We start from the raw sequence: 22,906 nt of genomic DNA on the forward strand, positions 1-22,906 counted from the left end.
GGGTTGCCTGGGGAGAAGGTGGGGGGGTGTTGGGAGGGAGGGAGAACAAGGAAATCCATGGCTTATATGTAAAATTAAATTAAATTATAAAATAAAAAAAGAATGTCATGGGAAGGAGGGGACTGAAATACCTTCCTTAGACTACAAAAACCTGTTCATGTTTGTGCACTTAGTGAAGATTTCACTCACAAAAGAATTAATCAGTTATTAAAGAGATGCTCTAATTTCAGAAAAAAAGACACAGGCTAGGCTAACAAAATGGATATGAAAACAAGATCCATGCATTTGCTGCATACAAGAAAAACACCTCAATCTCAAAGACTGCCACCACCTCAGAATAAAAGGCTGGGAAAAGACATTGCAGTCAAATGGATTTAAGAAGCAAGCTGCTGTAGCTATCCTAATATGTAATAAAATAGTCTTCAAACTAAAATCAACTGAAAGAGATCAGGAAGGACACTACATATTTATCACAGGGAAAATCTGACAAGATGAGGTCTCAATTCTGAATAGTTATGCCCCAAATACAAGGGCACTGACATTGGTTAAAAAACAAACAAACAAAAACCATTACTAAATCTCAAATCCCACATCAAACCCCATACATTAGTAGTGGGAAACTTCCATACCCCACTCTCACCAATGGACAGGTCTGCTAGACAGAAACTTAACAGACAAATAAGGGAACTAACAGACATTATGACTCAAATAGACTTAATAGATATCTACAAAATATTCCACCCTGACACAAAAGAATATACCTTCTTTTCAGTACCCCATGGAACCTTTTCTAAAATTGGCCACATGCTTGGTCACAAAACAAATCTCAACAGATACAAAAAAAAAAACTGAAATAACCTCCTGTGTCTTATCAGACCACCATGGCTTAAAGTTAGATATCAACAACAACGAAAACTACAGAAAACCTACAATCTCATGGAAACTGAATAATGCTCAACTGAGTCACCAATGGGTTAAGGAAGAAATAAAGAAATTAAAGACTTCCTAGAGATCAACAAAAATGAAGACACCACATACCCAAACTTATGGGACACTATGAAAGCAGTGCTAAGAGGGAAATTCATAGTTCTAAATGCCCACGTAAAGAAGTTGGAGAAATCTCACACTAGTGACTTAACAGCACAACTAAAAGCTCTAGAACAAGAAGCAGCAAACTCACCCAGGAGAAACAGACGTGAGGAAATAGTCAAGTTGAGGGCTGAAATCAATAAAATAGAAACAAAGAGAACAATACAAAGAATCAATGAAACAAAGAGTTGGTTCTTTGAGGAAATCAACAAGATAGATAAGCCCTTATCCAAATTAACCAAAAAGCAGAGAGAGAACATCCAAATTAACAAAATCAGAAATGAAAATGGGGACATAACAACTGACAATGAGGAAATCCAGAGAATCACCAGGTCATACTTCAAAAAATTTTCTCCATAAAATTGGAAAATCTGAAAGAAATGGATTATTTTCTGGATAGGTGCCACATACCTAAGTTAAAGCAAGACCAGATAAACTATTTAAATAGGCCAATAACTCCTAAGAAATAAAAATGGTCATTAAAAGTCTGCCAATCAGAAAAAGCCCAGGACCAGATGGTTTCAGCACAGAATTCTACCAGATTGTCAGCAAAGAGCTAATACCAATAATCTTTAAATTGTTCCACGCAATAGAAACAGAAGGAACATTACCAAAATCTTTTTATGAGGCTACAGTTTCCCTGATTTGTAAACTACACAAAGATGCAACAAAATAGATAATTACAGACCAAGCTCCCTCATGAACATTGATGAAAAAATACTCAATAAAATACTAGTTAACTGAATGCAGGAACACATCAAAAAAATTATTCACCATGACCAAGTAGGCTTCATCCCAGAGATGCAAGGATGGTTCAACATATGAAAATCTGTCAATGTAATGCACCATTTATACAAGCTGAAAGAAAAAAAAAAACACATGATCATCTCATTGGATGCTGAAAGAGCCTTTGACAAAATCCAACACCCCTTCGTGATAAAGGTTCTAGAGAGATCGGGAATACAGGGAACATACCTAAACATAATAAAGGCAATTTACAGCAAGCCAACAGCCAATATCAAATTAATTTGAGAGAATCTCAAAGCAATTCCACTAAAATCAGGAACAAGACAAGGCTGTCCACTCGCCCCATACTTATTCCATGTAGTACTTGAAGTTCTAGCTAGAGCAATAAGAAAACAAAAGAAAATCAAGGGGTTACAAATTGGAAAGGAAGAAATCAAACTTTCATTATTTGCAGATGATATGATAGTATACATAAGTGACCCCAAAAATTCAACCAGGGAACCCCTACAACTGATAAACTCCTTCAGTAAGGTGGCAGGATACAAGATAAACTCAAAAAATTCAGTAGCCCTCTTACATACAAACGAAAAAGGGGCTGAGAAAGAAATCAGAGAAACATCATGCTTTACAATACCCATAAATAATATAAAATACCTTGGAGTAACTCTAACTAAGCAAGTGAAAGACCTGTATGATAAGAAATTCAAGTCTCTAAAGAAAGAAATTGAAGAAGATACCAGAAAATTGAAAGATCTCCCATGCTCATGGATAGGTAGAATTAACATAGTAAAAATGGCAATCTTACAAAAAGCAATCTACAGATTCAATGCAATCCCCATCAAAATCCCAACACAATTCTTCACAGACTTGGAAAGAACAATTCTTTTTTTTTTTTTAAATTTTTATTTTGCAATACAATTCAGTTCCACATATCAGCCACAGATTCCCTTGTTCTCCCCCCTCCCGCCCCCCTCCCCCTCCCCCCCCAGCCCGCCCCCGATTCCAATCTCCTCCAGGGCAAAGCCATCCCCACAGACTGAGATCAACCTGGTGGACTCAGTCCAGGCAGGTCCAGTCCCCTCCTCCCAGGCCGAGCCAAGGGACCCTGCATAGGCCCCAGGTTTCAAACAGCCAACTCATGCAATGAGCACCGGACCCGGTGCCACTGCCTGGATGCCTCCCAAACAGATCAGGCCAATCAACTGTCTCACCCACTCAGAGGGCCTGATCCAGTTGGTGACCCCTCAGCCATTGGTTCATATTTCATGTGTTTCCGTTCGTTCGGCTATTTGTCTCTGTGCTTAATCCGACCTTAGTCACAACAATTCTCGCTCATATAATCCCTCCTCATTCTCGCTAATTGGACTCCCAGAGATCCACCTGGGGCCTAGTCATGGGTCTCTGCATCCAGATCCCTCAGTAGTTGGATGAGGTTTCTAGCACGACAATTAGGGTGTTTGGCCATCCCATCACCAGAGTAGGTCAGTTCGGACTGTCTCTCGACCATTGCCAGCAGTCTGTTGTGGGGGTATCTTTGTGGATTTCTGTGGGCCTCTCTAGCACTTTGTTTCTTTCTATTCTCATGTGGTCTTCATTTACCATGGTCTCCTATTCTTTGTTCTCCCTCTCTGTTGTTGATCCAGCTGGGATCTCCCACTCACCCAAGCTCTCTTTCCCTCGACCCTCGCCCTTCACTACCCCCACTCATGTCCAGGCTGTTCATGTAGATCTCAATCCATTTCTCTGTCATTGGGCGATCCCTGTGTCAGAAAGAATAATTCTTAATTTTATATGGACAAATAAAATACCTAGGATAGCTAAAAGAATGCTGTATAATAAAGCAACTTCTGGAGGCATCATTATTCCTGACCTCAAGCTCTTCTACAGAGCTATAGTAATAAAAACAGCTTGGTACTGGCATAAAAACTGACATGTGGACCAATGGAATTGATTTGAAGACCCTGACATTAATCCACACACCTATGAACATATGATTTTTGACAAAGAAGCCAAAACTGTACCATGGATAAAAAGAAAGCATATTCAACAAATGGTGCTGGCATAACTGGATGTCAACATGCAGAAGATTTCAAATAGATCCATATCTGCCACCATGCACAAAACTTAAGTCCAGGTGCATCAAAGATCTCAACATAAATCCAGTTACACTGAATTTGATAGAAGAGAAAGTAGGAAGTAGTCTGGAACAAATTGGCACAGGATACCACCAGTAGCACAGACACTGAGAATGACAATTAATAAATGGGACCTCCTGAAACTCAGAAGCTTTTGTAGAGCAAAGGACATGGTCAATAAGACCAAATGACAGCCTACAGAATGGTAAAAGGTCTTCACCCACCCCACATCTGACAGAGGGCTGATCTCCAAAATATACAAATAATTCCAAAGAACATCAAAATACTGAACAATCCAATTTAAAAAAAATGGGATATAGAGCTTAACAGATAATTCTCAATAGAAGAATCTTAAATGACTGAAAGACATTTAAGGAATTGCTCAACATCTTTAGTCATCAGGGAAATGCAAATCAAAACAACTCTGAGAAACCATCTTACACCTGTCAGAATGGCTAAGATCAAAAACACTGAAGACAGCTTATGTTGGAGAGGATGTGGAGAAAGGGGAACACTCCTCCACTGTTGGTGGGAAGGCAAACTTGTACAGCCACTCTGGAAATCAGAATGGCGGTTTCTCAGGAAATTGGGAATAAGTCGTCCTCAAGACCCAGTTATACCACTCTTGGGCATATACCCACGCTATGCTCAATCATACCACTAGAACACATTCTCAACTATGTTCATATCAGCATTATTTGTAATATCAAAAACCTGGAACCAACCTAGATGTCCCTCAACTGAAGAATGGATAAAGAAAATATGGCACATAAACACAATGGAGTACTACTCAGCAGTGAAAAACAATGATGTCATGAAATTTGCAGGCAAATGGATGGATCTAGAAAATATCATCTTGAGTGAGGTAACCCAGACTCAGAAGGACAAACATAGTATGTACTCACTCATAAGTGGATACTAAATGTGAGGGAAGGGATGGCCAGATTGCCACCCAAAACTCCAGAGAGGCTAGCTAACAGGAAAAGACCCTAGGAGGGACACATGGATTATCCTGTGAAGAAGTGGATGAGATCTACATGAGTGGACTTGGGGGTGGGGCATGGCAGAGGGCAAGGAGTGGGGAATGAGAACACAGGGAAATGGGATGGTCAAGCTGGAACAGGAACATAGTGGGAGGGCAGGGAGAAAGATACCATGATAGAAGAGGACATCATGGGGATAGGAAGAGGCAGGATGCTGGGGGTCTCTGAGGAATCCACAAAGTTGACCCCACTTTGGTCTGCTGGCAGTGATCCAAAGGGTCCTGGACCGGTCTACTCTGGTGACCAGCTTAGCAAATAACCTAACTGTCATCATAGAGCCTTTGTCCAGTGACTGATGGAGGCAGATACAGAGATCCATGGCCAGGCACCAGGCTGAGCTCTGGTAATCCAAATGATGAGAGAGAGGAGAGATATTGCAGGTGAGGGACGTTGAGATCATGATGGGAGGATGTGCAGAGATAAAGGGCCATACTACTGGAAGCCCATGAACTGTGGACTGGTGGCTGTGGAGCCCCCAGGGGACTGGACTAGGCCCTCTGTATATGGAAGATGGTTCTTTGGCTTGAATTGTCTGGGGGGCACCCAGGCAGGGGGATTGGGATCTGTCCCTGGTCTATGGGTAGGCTTCTTGAATCCAGTGCCTGTGGTGTGATACCTTGCACAGCCTTGGTGCAGTGAGAAGTGGCTTGGACCTGCTTAGACTCAGTGTGCTGGGCTCTGCTGACTCCCCATGGGAGATCTTGATTTGGGGGATGTGGAGATGCAGGGTGGCTTGGGAAAGAGGGCTCAAGGACGGGAGGAGGGTAGAGGGGGTTCCATGGATAGCATGTGGGGTGAGTAGAAAATTTCTTAATAAAGAAAAATGAAAAAAAAGAAACTAGACATCAACAAGCCAAATAATCAAATGAAAAGATAAGGTATAAACCTGAACAAAGAATTCTTAATAGAGGAAACTAAAATGGCTGAGAAACACTCAAAGATATGTACAACATCCTTAGCCATCAGTGAAACGCAAGCTAAAAAGATTTTGAGATTCCATCTTACACCAGTCAGATTGGCTATGATTAATCTCACAAGTGACTACTTATGCTAGTGAAGACAGGGAGCAAGGAGAACACTCTTCCATGCTGGTGGGAGTGAAAATTTGTATAGCTAGTATAAAATCAACATAGTGATTCCTCAGAAAATTGGGAAATGTCCTACCTCAAGACCCAGCTATACCACTCTTGGGCATATACCCAAAGAATGCTCCATCCTCCCATAAAGAAACTTGCTCAACCCAGATCACAGCAGTGTTATTCGTAATAGGTAGAAACTGGAAACAATCTATATATCCCTCAACCAAAGACTGGATAAAGAATATGTGGTACATTTACAGAATGGAATATTATTTATCTGTTAGAAAAAAAAATGACTTCATGAAATTTGCTGGTAAATGGATAGAACTAGGAAAAACCATACTTTGTGAGGTAATCCAGAACAAGAAAGACAAACAAGATACATACTCACTTATAAGTGAGCATTAGCTGTTAAGTAGAGGATAATCACATTACATTCCACATACATAGAGAGGCTAAGTAACAAGAAGGACACTAGGTGTGACAAATGAACATCCCTGGGAAAGCGAAATTTAATACGTTTGTGGGTGTACTGGGGGCAGGTGAGGATGAGAACAGGAGGGATCAGTTGCCAAGTGAGGGACACAGGGAAAGAGTATGAGGAGAGCATACTGGAATAGATGGATATATAGGGAACTATGTGGAAATCTAGTGCAATGGATACTTTCTGGAAGCTATAAGGTTAACTCTTAGGATACCTAGTAATGGAGGATATGAAGCCTAACCTGGCCATCTTATTTCACCAGGCTAGGCTCTCACTGGTGGGACTTGGACACCAATCCAGCCACAGAACTTTCCACCCACAACTTGCCCTGCCAACAAGATGTGCTGGGGCAATGGTGGCTCAGAGCTGATGGAGTAGCCAATCAGTGACCGATATGTCTTGAGGTCCAAGTCATGAGAAACAGCCCATGCTTGACACTGCCTGGAGGCCAGGAACATGAAGCTGAATGCTCAGAGACCTAGAAGAGAACCAATCACTACCAAAAAGAAAAAAGAAGGAAATAAATAAAGAAAAAAGTCAATGAAATGATTTCTAATCATATTCTGATATAATCATTGACTGGTGTCTAGCCTAATCATCATTCAGGAAGATTTACTCCAGCAGCTGATGAGATGCAGAGACCCACAGCCAAACATTATAGGAAGTTTGGTAAACTACACAGAAGAGGAGGAGGAAGGATTGTGGGAGTCAGAGAGGTTGAAGTCACCATGAGATCATGGCCCAAAGAATCACATAAACAGGGTCCATAGGGGCTCACAGAGACCAACTCAGCAATCAGGGAGCCTCTGTGGGTCTGTGCTAGGCCTTCTGAATACATGCTGAATTTATTTTAGCTTGAGATTTTTGTGGGACTCCTAACAGTTGGAAGTGGGTGTGTCCATGACACTTTTGCCTGCACATGAGACTCTTTCATCCTACTGGGTTGTCTGGTGCAGTGTTGATATGAGAGATTATGGTCAGTCTTATTGCATCTTGTTGTCTCATGATAAGGTGATATTACTGGGAGGGCTGTCAATTTTGGAAGGGAACTGAAAAAACAGTGGATCTGGGAAAGAAGAGGAGGTAGAGGGTGTGGCTGGGCCGAGGGAAGAGTGGGGTGGCTGTGTTCAGGATGTATTGTATAATATATAGAATTATCATAAAATTGAATTTAAATAAAAAATAAAACTATGATATGTTCACCAGTCTAGGGATATCAGGGAGAAAACTGCAGTAATTTGAATGAGAATGTCCCCCACCCCCACTTACTTCACATATTTGTGTGACTTGCCCCCAGTTGGTGGAGCTATTTGAAAAGGATTAGGAGATATGGACCTTTGGAGAGAGGTCTGTTGCTGTGGAATGTTTTTATGGATCTTGTCATCCACAGTGTGTCTTCTCTGTCTCCTACTTGGGGATCAATATGTAAAGTCTCACCAGTTTCTGTTGTCATGCTGTCTTAGTTAAATTTCTATTGCTGTGAAAGACATCATAACCAAGACAACTAATAAAAGAAAGAATATAATTGCAGGCTCACAGTTCCAGATGGAGAACATGGCAAGCTGCAGGAAGGAAGAAAGGAGTTGGAAAAATAGCTGAGAGCTTACATCTGATCTATAGGTGTGATGGAGAGAGAGAGAGAGAGAGAGAGAGAGAGAGAGAGAGAGAGAGAGAGAGAGAGAGAGAGAGAGAGAGAATTAGGATTGAAGCAGGCTTTTGATTCTCCATTCCAACCCTCAATGACAGACCTCCTTCAATAAGGCCACCTTTCTTAATACTTCCTGAACAGTTCCACAACTATAGACCAAGTATTCAAACATAAGAGCCTATGGGGGCCTTTCTCATTCAACCTACCACACATGCCTCTGCTGTGCCCTCATGGACTCTTAACAGTCTGAAATTGTAAGCCAATTAAATGTCTTCTTTTATAAGTTGCTTCGTTATAGTGCCTTTCCACAGCAATAGAGAAGAAATGGAGACAAAGCACATGGTGTTGTGAAGCATAGTTCACTGGTTCGAGAAGAGTGGTTTTCTGTAGACAGTCATGTCCACAGTGGTTCAAGAACAAAAACAGGTAAGAATTTCAATATCAAGAATGTGTTATTTCAGTGGGAAAATGAATTGCAATCTGTTGTTTTCTAAAGTTGGAAGGAAAGTGATTGTCTTTATGGATGTGAACTGATTGCAGTTCACTTACAGATATTTTTAATTTGCTTGGATATTGCAGTTGTGGAGAGCTGTGATGTTTTCTGCATGATTGACATGTACCTGTCTCATTGGAAATCTCATTCTCTAGGCATTGCTTGCAGTCAAAGCAAGAGAAAGCCTCAACCTCTCGGTGGGTTTTCCAGAATCCAGATGACAGCTCTCACTGCATACAGACTGAGGAATCTGAGAATAATAAATTGAATGTTAGCAAAGGGTCATGTTTTATGGAATCTCTAATAGAGTGTTTTTGAATATAGTACTGTTAATATTTATGAATGCAGATAGTTGAGTTTTTCATTGCTAAAGTGAGTCATTCACAGGCCCATGTTGTAAATGCTTGACCCTAATAACATCACTTTGTTGGAAAATTGTTGAAAGACTATGAGGTGAGGCATAAAAGTAAGAATTTAGGTCCTTGGTGGTATGTCTTGGTGACTGCAAACCTATTGTCCCTTGACTCCTGGATAAAAGGCAAATAATTTTTTTTCTTCCATGTTAAGTCTTCCACTGTAGTGGTTCATCTTAGAACCATCGTGGAAACCAATCTAGGAGAACTATTGTGAAAGGTTTTCTACATTAGGTTCTGTGAGGTGAAAAAAAATCTTTCTAAAATGGGTGACCTGGAGTTATTGGTCCTGGTCCCTAATGAATGTAAAGGAAGAAAGGATGATAACAGTAGCATTCATCTATCTCTGCATCCTGACTGTTGATGCAATGTGAACAGCTATCTCTACCACCTTAAAACAATACTTCCTGCAGTATATGAATATGTTCTCAAACTCTGACCCAAGGAAAACCTCCCATACTGTTTGTTAAGTAGCCTTTTTGCAACAGCAAAACAAACAACTATCACATCTAAATATTTCAGTCATTTTCTTCTGTCTTGATAGGGGCTCAGAAGCAAAAGACCAACAGTCCATTGGCTGAAAACTTTCAAGATGGGATCAAAATAAATATTTTGTCAGATGATCTGTGATAATGATAAAAATCCATATTAAATAAAGGCCAGATTAGAAAATAAATAGTTCATCCAGAAAAATTAGATATGAAGAGAATTCTTTATATTGGTGGTTATTATGTGTCTATAAATGGGTCCTGTGTGGGCATAAATATGTTTTTTGAAATTTACTTACAGGTCAAAATAATGGAGTAAGATGAAACTCACCTCTGTTAATCCTGTGGCCCACTGTATCATGTGAGAAGAAAAGGACAATTTCTAGCCCTCTGGAGCATTTGGAGAAAATGTTCCTACTTTTGCATTTATCCCAAGACCTTTTGGGAAGTTCCAAAAATTGAAAATGTCATATTCTACATGTGATTCCCTTTTTTGATCCAGAACCACCTGGTTTCCAGCACGATTGATGAGTTTAGTGTTCTTTAGAAAAGGGTGAAGCTGGAAGAGATGCATGGTATTATGTTACATAAACTCCAGAGAGGTACAACAGAGGCAGAATTAGTTAACATCTCTTCTTGATTTTAATCCCTATTGTGAAAAGCACCTTTAATACAGGTATCACTCATATTCTTGGGTATAACAAATTATACCCAAGAATAAAGGAAACATCATGATGGTTTTAAAATATTCCAATTAGTTCCATTAGAAAACTTAGAACGAAGCACTCCTATATGTGCACGAAGAAAACTCCCATCTTCTTTTAAAATATAGTAATACCTGGGCCTGAGAGATGGCTCTGATTTAAGAGTACCAGCTGCTTTTTGAGAGGAGAGTGGTTCAATTCCCAGAACCCTCATGGCAGCTCACAACTGTCTATAACTGCAGTTCCAGGGGACCTGACCCTCTCACCCAGATATACATACATTCAAATCACTAATGTTCATAAAATAACATCCAACTAAGTTTTGAAAATATTTTGAGTTTCACTATGTGAAATGAATGATTTTACGAGTGTTCATCTATGTAACATAAGCATTTTAGAAATATCCATGTCCACTGTGACAATTTTCTGTCTCTGCCTTTTCTGTTGTGTCAAATCTCTGGGGTTAATGGACTTTTTGTGTTGAAATTTTATCCTGGAAACATTGTATGACCCTTTGCAATACAACTACATATGGACGTAAATCAGACTCCTCCTTACACAGTCTTCTTGAGGATTTTGAGAAAATAATCTAATCTATGTATTGTCTAGTTTTAGTGCATTTATAAACCCTTAGAGTGGCATGTTGCTGATGTTATAATACCACAGGAGTGACGTTACCTGCCAGGGGAAGAATACCATCTCTTTTCCTTTTCCAAGAGTTTGAAATTGTACTTAATTGAGAGTCAACTCATGCAGACTGTGGGCCACAGCATACACTGCATTGTACACATTGTAACTCTCTTCACTCACGGTCATGTCAAATATGTTCCCTAGCAAGAATCCCAAGGATGCATTAGGCAGACAGTTATCCACAATTTTACAATCTTCCCTCAAAAATGAGCAATTGAAGAATGAGTGCCACAATACATGAAGATAAATGTCTTCTGGGTATTTGTAAGGATTGGCTGTCTGGATAAAATCTGTAAAATTAATAATCTCCTCCTTATGGTGTGAAAAAATAAGGGCCCCATGCAGCGCATCTAACAAGAAATAGTCATTAAATTTGGAATGATCCCAGTGTGAGTTCAGGACCCAGACTTTCCATGTGACTAACTTCTGCTTTATATTCACTATTAAGCTCAATAGAGAATCAGTGTCTCCATAAATAATAATCACATTTGCTGATGATTCCAGGATCTGCACCTGATTTTTTCAGGATGTCGTCAGAAATGAACCCCTGATGGCTAGGATCATTTCCACAAATGCTATGCAGACTCCATTTTTCTCCAGCTCACTTCTCAAATCTGACAGAATCTGGGCACCTTTGTGATCATCTATGATGAACAGCCCAACCCAGTTCCAGTGAAAATGAAGAATCAAAGACACAATGCCAAGTGTCAGAGATGTGTCCTTGGGGGCCACCTGGTACAGTGAAGAAAACCTTCTTTGTTCACTCAGGGTAGTATCAAAAGGTGTGGGAGCCCGTTCTCGGGTTCCTCGTGGCTTTCCCCAGCAGGTCCGCATAGAGGATGATTAGACCACGGGCCTAAGTGCAGGTGTCTGAGATGGTCTGCACTTGGCTGTTCTGGGGGAGGAGGTCTTTTGCTCCACCCCTTGGCGTCTCTATAAAAACCCTGGGGCAGAGACAGTTGGGGCCCGTTGGAATAGGTTCCAGGCCCTCTCGAGGCTATCCTTTATTTTATATCTGTTTATCTCCACGATATTCTCCGCAATAAATCCTTCTATCTAATATTTCCTGCTGCTCGCACTCAAGAAAACTCTGGGGAACTGTGGGGGTGTTTGGGTAAATGCCCCACAGAATGGCGCCCGAACAGGGACTAAAGACAAAAGAAAAAAAGGGACTAAAGAAAAAAAAGGGGGACTAAAAAAAGGGGGGACTAAGGACAAATGAACAGGGACTAAAGACAAAGTAATAGGGACTAAAGATAAAGGAAAATAATAGTTTTATTACAGAGTTTTTGGCGAAAGTGCTGAGTTCAGCCCTGCCAGTGGATGAGGCATGCCGGTGTTATGGAAAATATATATTTTTTATATATATATTTTTGAGAGGCAGGGGTTTTATCCTCGAGAGAAAAGGAAAGCGGACTGGAAGGATGTCCGATGCTGCAGCGAAATTCTCTTCTGTCAAAATTTTCTATCTTCTATCCCTTTCTCAATTTCTATCTGTGAAAAATAAGTATAAGGCATAGGGTAGTAAAATAGTGTAGGGAAAACTTAGAAGTGTAAGATTGTGTAGGAAAAAATAAGTAAGGCAACTAGACAGAAAAACTCGTCAATTTTCTAACTTGGGGGCTCTGAATGCAAACTGGGGGAAAAAATCTTTCTTTGGGCTATTTGGGTAGTAAAAAAGCTCTTCTTCGAGCTTATGGGGAAGAATAAGTTTCCTATGGAAGCTTTTGACCTGGGGCAGCTGAAATGCTAAGTCCAAGCGGCAGGAGAAAGTGATTTCTCCCTGAGGCAAAAATGGGGATGTAAAAAGCCAAAAAGTTTAAAGTTGGGAAGTTTTGGGAAAAGTTGCTCTTTCTCTTGGGGGGAAAAACCTTTCTCTTAAAGCTTTTCTTGGAAAATTTGGGGGAAAAAACTCTAAAAAGCCTTCATCTTTCTCAAAAGCTCTTAAACTTAAACTAAAGCCTTTAACTTTCTCAAAAGGGCAAAAATTAGAATCACCTGAAGATTAGTATGGGGACCACCTGTGATTAGCTCTAAGGGAAAAACAACAAACCTCTTAAGACAGCAAAACCTCTAAGTTCTGTTTTTCAAGCCTTAAAAATTGTCCCTGCAATGCAGGAGGCAGGGACAAGTTCCTAAAAACCTCTTGTAAGCTGTGTCTCTTCAAGCTAGTAAAAGACAGTGGGTCATAGTACCCTGAGGGAAACGCTTGGGAGAGTGTGGGTAAAGAGCTACAGAGAGCCCAAAAGGGCCAGAAACTTTACCTGAGAAAAGCAAAAAAGCCAAGCTTTTCAGTTACAGTGGAGCTGAGGCATCAAGGGTTTTGTTTAAAAGCAAAAAAGCCAAGCTTTTCAGTTACAGTGGAGCTGAGGCATCAAGGGTTTTGTTTCTGAGTGAGCATTTCAGAATGAAAAGGTGCTCCTAATCGTCCTAATGCAAAGATCCCCTGAAGCATGCAAACTGTTAGCATTGTATCCTCGCTTCTGACCAAAAACCCAGAGGTGACTGGCCAGCATCTCTGAGTTGGGGTGCATTTCGGGGATACTAGGGTTCCTGCAGTTGCAAACTTCCTGGAGCACAGAGCTGAGGCAGGAAGGTGCAGGACCCAGGGGAAGATTGCTAATGAACAACCAAAGCTAAAGCCAGTGGGAACGGCACAGTTGTCCACTTTCCTACAAGTCCCGGGTTGATAGGTCTACAGCTGCAAAAAGAAATCTGAGAAAAAGCTTTCCTATCAGAATAAGGACCTTTCTGGGAAAACAGTAAAGCTGAACTGTGTCTGAAGCAGTTGTGCTGCTGAGTCAGAACGCTGTCTGGGGAAAGAGCCCAGCCAGGGCAGAACAGAACTATCCAGGAGTAAAGCTTTCTTTTCTGTCAGAGAAAACACCTCTTTGAGAAAAGCTTTGTTTCAACTGACTCCCCTGAGATGAGGGAGTCTAGCCCTGAGGGGTGATTGCCTCTGGCATAAGCTCTGTCCTTGAGCACCCAGACAAGCAAACGCAACCCACTGGGGGACTGGGTCAGGTGAAGGCCTGATGAAGTAAAACACCTGTCCTAGTGGGAGTTTAGAGATGGCAAAAACCTCCCTTGTTAGACTTTCAATCTGTACGCTAACCACACAGACCCTGAAAACAGACAAAAAACCCCTACCTTCAGTAGCAGGGAAAGCCACCACTGTAGTGTCGGAAACTGTTTCTGGGGTAGAGGGGATAAACTGAGACCAAACAGGGAACTGTCTGGGAAAAAGACTCCGAAGAAACAGAAGGGACATATTCCTCCCCAGAAAATACATGACCTGTGAAAAGCTGCTAGAATTTGAGGCAGATTCCGGGGGAGAAAAAAGGCCCCTACCTCCAAAAGCAGCTAGGAGGGGAACAGAGCCGCAGACAGATACCTGAAGCTCTGCATCTGGGGAAGGGAGGAACAAACAAAATGAGATAGATCAGTGGGAGAAAATCTCTCTGAAGGAGCTATGGAAAAGCTATTGTACGTGATCTTTTTCACTGACTGGCTAAAACACAAGCCCCTAGGAAAGTTGCTATCAGAAATGCCAGCCTCAATGCCGGCTAACGAGGCAGGTGTGGTTCTGATTTCGGGCCAGTGTCGGATGAAGGAGAAACTCCTGTTAAAGCCAGTTGAGGCGAGAATAGAAATCTCCCAACGTGCCATAACTGAATATGTAAAATGCTTGTTCAAATCTCCGTTGCAAAAGCAAAAAACTTTGTTCAAACCTCCCAGGCAAGAATTTGTAAGCAAGTCTGGTAAAAAAGAACTTAGAAGTTGACTCTCAGACCCGAAAAGAACTATGGGAAATGACTGATGGAAAAATGATATAAAGGACTGATATAAGGGACTGATATTATTATGGACTGATATAAGGGAAATGCATTCTGGGAAAGGTAGTTTTTTCCGCTAAAGATGGTGACATTGCCCTGAAACACGTTTGTCAGCTCGAAAATATGTTCATGGTAAATTTAAAATTCAGCTTTTAAAAGAATAAGGAGGAAAATCATCTGAGAGTTTTAAGTGTCAGTTCCAATGAAATATTGAAAGGATATGGAACTAGGCACTTCGTGGTTTGGGGGTTGGTAAAATGCCTTATTTACCCTAATAGCTGTGCAAAGTTTTTACGGTAGTTGGATGACAAAAGGCTACCTTTAAGAGCAAACAAGCCACTTTAAAATCCTTAAGACAGCAAGAGAGAGCAGTTTATACACTGAACGTTGTCTTAGATATGAAAAAACTTATGTGAAATTAAAAGTTATTTACCTCTTGAACAAAGAACCTGCAATGAGTGATTCCTTTGCAAATCTAATTAAGGGGATAAGAAACAGGCATTCAAAAAAATGACTGCTTTATAGATGGGAAACAAACTTCAGAAAAGCTGTCTTACAAGAGTTGCTTCACCTGAAAGTTCCTTATAAGAAATCAATGCTAAATCACAGCTGCTAATAACATCAGTAGTTAAAGCTAATAAAATGAAAATGCTAAATCCTGAAAATGCTTTTTCTCAAAGTAAGCTAATGAAGGATATATTTCATGAAAGAACATCTATGTTCTTGACTCCTTTGAATAGTAACAGTTTTGGTGAAAATATTGGAACTAACAACAATCCAGTCAAAATGTTTCAATAAATTCAAGATGCTATTCCACAAAAGAAAGCTGCCATGCTTTGTGGGCCATATTAGAGTTCACTCCAATCTTCCTGGTCCTTTAGCTGAGGGTAATGAGAAATAGAAAGAACCCTGCTTGGGATTATGGAAGGGTACTAATCCTGTGTTAATATGGGGTCTAGGACATGTTTGTGTTTTTTCACAAGAGGAGAATGAAGCTCGGTGTTTACCGGAGCATCTGGTAAGGAGCGTGGAACTAAGGAAGGTCAGCTCCAATGACGTTCCTACAAAGGAACCAGAATGAAAGTGGCTCGATCAGTGTTTCTGAGGTTTTGTCACTGGTTGATGCAAACAGTGAGGAAATAGAGTTCGGAGCTGTGCCACTTTTGGCTTTACTAGCTCCTTTGGAAAAATACGTTATATCGCCTAATAGCTGTGCGGTATTTGGCAAAGACCTTACAGCAGCTAAATATGGTAATTTCACCCTCAGTATGAAATGAAGTTTTTTCGGTAGAGCAAACCAAGAGTACTGCTATAATAGAAACATTTGTCTGAATTGAAGCACTTAGGGGAACTATTATGAATTTGGGTGAAGGGACAGCCTCTAGTTAAACACCGTCTACCGCTGACAGTGCATCTCTGCTGGGTCCGGAACGGCTGAGAGAACTGGCAACTTTGGAGTGTGGCGTCATCCTGGGAAGGTTACAGTCCCCTAGCAACAACTATCACAATTCTATAACAACAACACTCACTAAATCCCAGTGCTTTATAACAAAGCTGACTATAAACTCTAAACTTTAGAAATGATGTACATACTTCCTGTCTAGTTAAGAGAATCTGTCTAATAGAGATAGTACTAATAATTAAGAGTAAGAAATAGAAAAAGATGAAGATATGTGAGTTTGTAAAAATTATCTTGTTAGATCTGTGTTAAGAAATCTTTAGGTGTTTGCTAAGTTAAATATATGCTAATGGTAGCCCTGTATAAGTTTGTAAAATAGATCTATAGAGTTCCTTTAAGAAAACAAGCTTGCAAGAAATATCTAAGGTAGTCTAAGACATGTAGTAATAAGCTTGTAAGAAGATACTAATTGTAAATGTAAGTTTAAATAAGAAATATGTTAAGTATATAAGAAGAAATATATTTGCTAAAGTAGTTCTATAATTTCCTTAAGGAGTATAAATAAGTAGATGTTAATACGTTATATGTGAGTTTGTAAAATGTAGATGTTGAATGTGAGTCTAAATGCTTTGCAAGGCAAAAGGTTATATGAGTTTGTAAAGTGTAAATGTTAAGTGTGAGTCTATTCTTAATGTATATGGTGAAAGAACCTGAGACACAGAAGGTAGTGTCCTAGTAGACTGCAAAGCAGGCAGTCTGAGCGGTTTTTCAAAAGCTCCAAAAGCCGCTAAGAAGCTAAGAATGGCGGACGCCAGAACCAGCACAAGGCATCCGCAGCTGAGATCCGTGGAAAATCGACGCAACACAGAAAAACCTGAGCTAACATCAAAAAACGGTGCAGTTTAGACTACTACTGTACCTAAAAAGGTCGGTCTATGAGAACCAAAGTTGCAGAGACGCTTGTTTGAACTAAAATTGTTAACTACAAAAAGTTTTGGTTGTAAAAAGTCTCTTCATATTTGGAAGTGAAAGCCTGATACTAGAATTTATTTCTTGTTTGAACTTTTTGAACTTAAAATGAGATAAAACTACAAAGATTTTGGTTATGGATTTCTTCATATTTGGAAGGCTCGTACCAGAATTTATCATTTGAATTTTGGGACTTAAGAAATGAAATGAACAATAGAGATTTCATTGCAATGGGACAATTTTGAGTTTATTCATAAAAAAGGAACTGTTTAAATGAAGAAATTTATTATTTCTATCTAGAATCAAGATGCAGTTTTGTGTATGCATATATGCTTTATTAACTGGTGATTCATGAATTGTTTTGTGGAACTGTTTATGTAAAATGGAATTACTTATGGAACTGGTTTGTGTTACAAACGGAACTGTTTAAACAGAAGTTTGGGTTTTCTAACTAGGCTTGAGATTTTGCTTAAATTATAAAGAAAAGGGGGAGAGTTAATATTCCTTAGTCTAATTTCAAAAGTTGTTTGAGTGGATTAATGTCATGTTATTGTTAGTAAGAAATGCAAATGGGGTATATTAAGAGACTACTTTTAAAGTATAAAGAGTTTTATTAAGAAACTGCTTTTGGATGTTTTGCTAAGTTTTCAAAGTGTTAATGGTTAGATTGAGAAGACTGCTTTTCAATATGGGTTTGTAGGAATTGTATGAGTTTCTTCTAACTAGGTTTGAGGTTTTCTTTAAAAAATTATAAAGAAAAGGAGGAGCTATGAGATTGAATTATGTTTGCAGAACCCTATTGATATTAATGCACCCTGGTTTTGTGGAGTTAAGGAAATATTTAAGTTTGATGTGAATACATCGAAGTTTTTCCTATGTTCTGTTAACAAGAAAATTCAAATGATTGAGTTAAAGTTGTAAGACAGAGAATTGTGGCTATGTATAGCAATGTTTATGTTAACCTGTTATGGTAATGATGAAGCTAAGGGATTCTTTAAGTTTGTAGTTGCCTTAAGAGTTTTTGGCTTAGAAAGGGCTTGAGGCAGCAAAGACTGCTGTAGTCACCTTGGACCTAATTCAAAAGAGAAATGCCATCTATATCATCCTCTACTCCCATACTGGGAGGTGTAACAGCTATGGAGATTGCTGTAAGCTATTAATAGTTATTTTTTTTATATATATTAAGAAAGGGGGACCTGTGGGAGCCCGTTCTCGGGTTCCTCGTGGCTTTCCCCAGCAGGTCCGCATAGAGGATGATTAGACCACGGGCCTAAGTGCAGGTGTCTGAGATGGTCTGCACTTGGCTGTTCTGGGAGAGGAGGTCTTTTGCTCCATCCCTTGGCGTCTCTATAAAAACCCTGGGGCAGAGACAGTTGGGGCCCGTTGGAATAGGTTCCAGGCCCTCTCGAGGCTATCCTTTATTTTCTATCTGTTTATCTCCACGATATTCTCCGCAATAAATCCTTCTATCTAATATTTCCTGCTGCTCGCACTCAAGAAAACTCTGGGGAACTGTGGGGGTGTTTGGGTAAACGCCCCACAAAAAGGCCCAAAACTAAGCTGTAGGGAGAAAGAAGAACACTGTCATAAAAATGAACTCAATTCTACATCAATGGTTTGAAGCCTTTAGGACAATCCTGTTTTGAAGTTCAAATATGTCTTCCTATGATTATGAGAACAGTACAGTGATGTTCTTCTGTCACCTCAGCAGCTGCACATGAATCTACTGATACTTTAATTACTGTCTTCAGCTGCACAGCCCCACAGTCAGTGCCCCAACAGCCATGTAGCCTGCAACCTGGAGGGGCTTCCAGTCCCCTAGCCTGGGTACAAGGTAGCTGCTCTATGTAGGTTTAAACTAAGTCTCTATCATTTTATTTACCAACAAAGACTCAGAAGTCAGATGTGAGGTTGAAAACCTGTTAGATCATAGAGACCAAAGAGCATGCATCTAACCTTCCTGTTTGACTGGAGACCCAGCAATAAACATGTCTCTCCATTCGTCCCAAAGCAAAACAAAGAACCAAATTCCATGTCCCTCCCTACCCCTTCCTGTGCTGTCTCTCTATCTGTATTCCTGATTCATCAGAACACTCTATGGCTAATTCCATGCAACTATTTGCAGGCTCTGCCCCACTGAACCAAGGTTGATTTTACTTAATTAATGCATACACACTACAGTGTGATTGATATCCTGTGGAAATAGAGACAGTATTCAAAGGTTTAATAGTGGTGTGTCTGCTCCACCCTTCCTTACCCTTCTCTCTCTTCTAAGCTTCAAAAATATAGATGTGTCAACTGTGTCTGCTTTATTTCCCGATCCATGAAGAGTTACTCAAGCTTGCCCTCTTTTTTTCACAGATAGCTGAAATGTCACCAAGCAGAGGTGACATCATGTCTTATACCATCACCTTCTCTCACCTGTGGAAATTTGTAAAGATCCAGCAGTGTCGCTATGTATTCGGATATTGCCCATGATGGTCCTGTAAGTACAGCAGCTGACATGCCCTCTCTTGCACATCTGTAGCTAGAGATGTGATAGCCAATGCCTGAAAGTGAGCCAAAAAGAGTTGCCAGAGTGCCCCTTTGACCATTTGAGACATTATGGACCTCAAATCCCAGGGATGTATTAGGTAAAAGATAGAGATTGCTATTGATTTCCTCAATGGCAAACATCATGGCCAAAATACATTGGTAATTCCTCAACTTTGACCTGTATAAAAGGTCAAACAATATTTAGGAGGAAAGCTCATAACACACAACACATGACATATATTTAAGCAATTTGAAAATAGATTTTTTTCATACAATATATTCTAAACACAGTTTCCCCTCAACCAACTACTCCAGTTTCTCCCCAACTCCCCTTCTGCTCAAATCCACACCCTTTCTTTCTCTCTCTTATTAGAAAACAATCAACTGTTGAAAATCAATGATAAATGAAAATAAAAACAAGCAAGTCAAAATTGGATAAAATAAGCAAACAAACAGAGGAAATAATCCAAAGAAAAAAAGGCAAGAAACACAAGAGAGGAAAAGACACACATTTTCGTACACAGAAATTCATGAAAACAAGAAATCAGAAACAATAATTGTGCACAAAAATCAGGTAATCTTAAAAAATTTAACATCCACAAATGCTATTAAGTTTATTTTTTGTTTTCCATCTACTACTGAGCATGGGGCCTGCATTTAAGAATTGTTTGTATACTCGATGAGACTCCCTTGAAGAAAACCAGTTATTGTATTTGCAACTGGGTTCGTGATGGAGGCTTGTGACAACTTGGAGTTGGCTTCTGAATTAAAGATGAGGGCTTATGTCCACTTCCTCTCTCAGTGCTGGCAACCCAGCTGTCTTAGTGGTACAGGCCCTGTGCATCCTTCCCAGTCTCTTGAGTTCATATGTGTATCAGTCCTGCTATGTTTAGAAAGTCTTGTTTCTTCAGTGTCTTCTACTTTCTCTGACTCATATAATCTTTCCACCTCCTTTTCTTTCAGGTTCCCTGAGCCCTGAGGAAAGGGACTTTAAGAAGACATCCCATTTAGAACTGAATTCTACTGCTGAAGGGAACATCTCTGATGACAGCTGAGTGACACAATGATCTATTAATATAGTGGAATGTACTTAGGAGACATTTTATTGCTAATTTTCTTTACCAAAACAATAGTATTTGGTTTCCCCCCTGGTTCCATGGCCTATATTGTCTCAAGTTCTTGACAAGCTGAGGTGTTGGGTTCCATCTCATGAAGTGAACCTAAAATCCAATCAGATATTGGTTTTTTAGTCCCTCAAGCTTTGAGCCATTTTGCACCAGTGTATCTTGCAGGCAGGACATCATTATAGATCGGATGGTCTATAGTTAAGTTGGTGTTTACTTTTCTTCTTTGGTAGCATGCAGGCTTCCTTCCAGTACCATGGACACAGTGTATAGGAGCAAAGACTCTAGGTCAGTACTGGCTCAACTTCTCAAAGTTCAATGAGTCCGGTATTGTTGTCTTCAGCAATGGGGCTTTATCATCAATTTGTAGAGAGCAACCAATATCTTTGGCAGTAGCCTGAATTGTTTGGGCATTTTCAGGGGGGGCTGTTTTGTTAAAATCTTAATTAACCCATCCCAAAATTGGAAGGTTTTTTTTGGTGTGAGAAATATTTTGTTGGTGCTTTGTCTTCCCTGTTATTTGCTGATTCCATTGGGATTTTTTTCCTAAATGTATATATTTTGAGAAGCTTGTACTGTATTAAGTTTCTATATTACTTAAAAAGATCTTGTTTTATTTCTTTAGGACTATGTAAAACCCTGAATGTGAACCTCTCAATGACTTGAGCTCTAGGCTTTTGAGCAAAGTTTCAGTTTCCTTATATCTGTGATGAATTCTGTCTATGAGTTAGAATAAGGTCTTCAGATCTCCAACTTCCAGTCTGCACAACCACAAAAATAAAATGTTTCTTGATCAAGATACCAGTTATTAAGACATTGCTTAATTCAGGAAATCCAGGCCATTCAACCTGTCTGAATAGTAGGTGACATTTCTATAACAATTCATTTTTATATGTGTTGTTTAATATGTATATACATTTCTCTGTGGTATGTGTGCATTCATATGATACTAACTAGGGAAAATTACAAATGGGAGTTGTTATCTTCATCTGTATTTAATAATAGGTCTTTTGTGGCACACAAACTTGGATTTTTCTACTTCTGCCCCTAATTTTTTTCAAAAAATAAATAAATAAACAGGTTTACACATGTGCACTGCAATGCTCCCTCCCATTGTTTGGCTTTTGAGACCTGCAAATGTAAACTCAGTTCTTATATTTGCACTGCAAGCATGTTACCTTCTGATCGATTTACTCATTCTCTTATTATTAGTCACTAGTGAGGAAAATAACTTGCATTCTGGAGCCACCAAATTTCCACACACATTGAAGAATATTATGACATTTCACAAGAATAACATAATATTTGGAAAGATTTGTTTTATTAAGTTTGTATTTTATACATAGTTCTTTGATTTGTGTGCTAAAATTCATTCCCATACTTTTAGTGATTCGTATAAATTCAATGTTATTTTCTTCATGTTTCTGGGTTCTGTAGAAAAGGAGATGAATAACACCTTAAATTCAAGTGATAAGAAAACAGGCTTTATTGTACTTGTCCCTATTTTCTCCTAGACTTTCATCATGAAATGATGTTGGATTTTTGTTAGAGGCCTTTCTCCATTTAACCAGATGATTCATTTTTTCCATCTTTTAATCTGTTTACATTGTGGATTACATTCATTTATTTAGAGGTGTTGAACCAGATATGCATCTACTGGATGAGGCCAACATGATCATGGTATATATTCGCTTTTGTGTGTTCTTGAGTTCAGTTTTCAAGCATTTTATTTGTTTCTATGTTCATAAGTTGTTGCCCTCTAATTTGTCTTCATTTTATGATAGGGTGTTTGTATGTTTTTCAAATCAGGGTAATAACACCTTCCCAAAGCAAATGATCTTTCTTTTTCTATTTTGTTTAATAGTTTGAGCAATATCAATATTAGCTCTTATTTGAAAGCTTGGTAGAATTGTGTACTGACTACATTTGACTTGTAACATTTTTAAAATTGGGGTATTTTTAGCTAATGTTTTAATCTCACTGGACGGTATACATCTATTTGAACAATTAACTTCATTTATATTTAACAT

General features: G+C 39.4%; 1 pseudogene; it reads right to left on the reverse strand.

The window, feature by feature from the left end:
* The window catches only part of LOC131903310 (vomeronasal type-2 receptor 116-like), a 35,189-nt pseudogene extending 13,115 nt beyond the window's left edge, over nt 1–22,074 (reverse strand).
* Nucleotides 22,075–22,906: the final 832 nt, after the last annotated feature.

The sequence above is a fragment of the Peromyscus eremicus genome, chromosome 1, assembly GCF_949786415.1.
Source record: "Peromyscus eremicus chromosome 1, PerEre_H2_v1, whole genome shotgun sequence".
NCBI lineage: Eukaryota > Metazoa > Chordata > Mammalia > Rodentia > Cricetidae > Peromyscus > Peromyscus eremicus.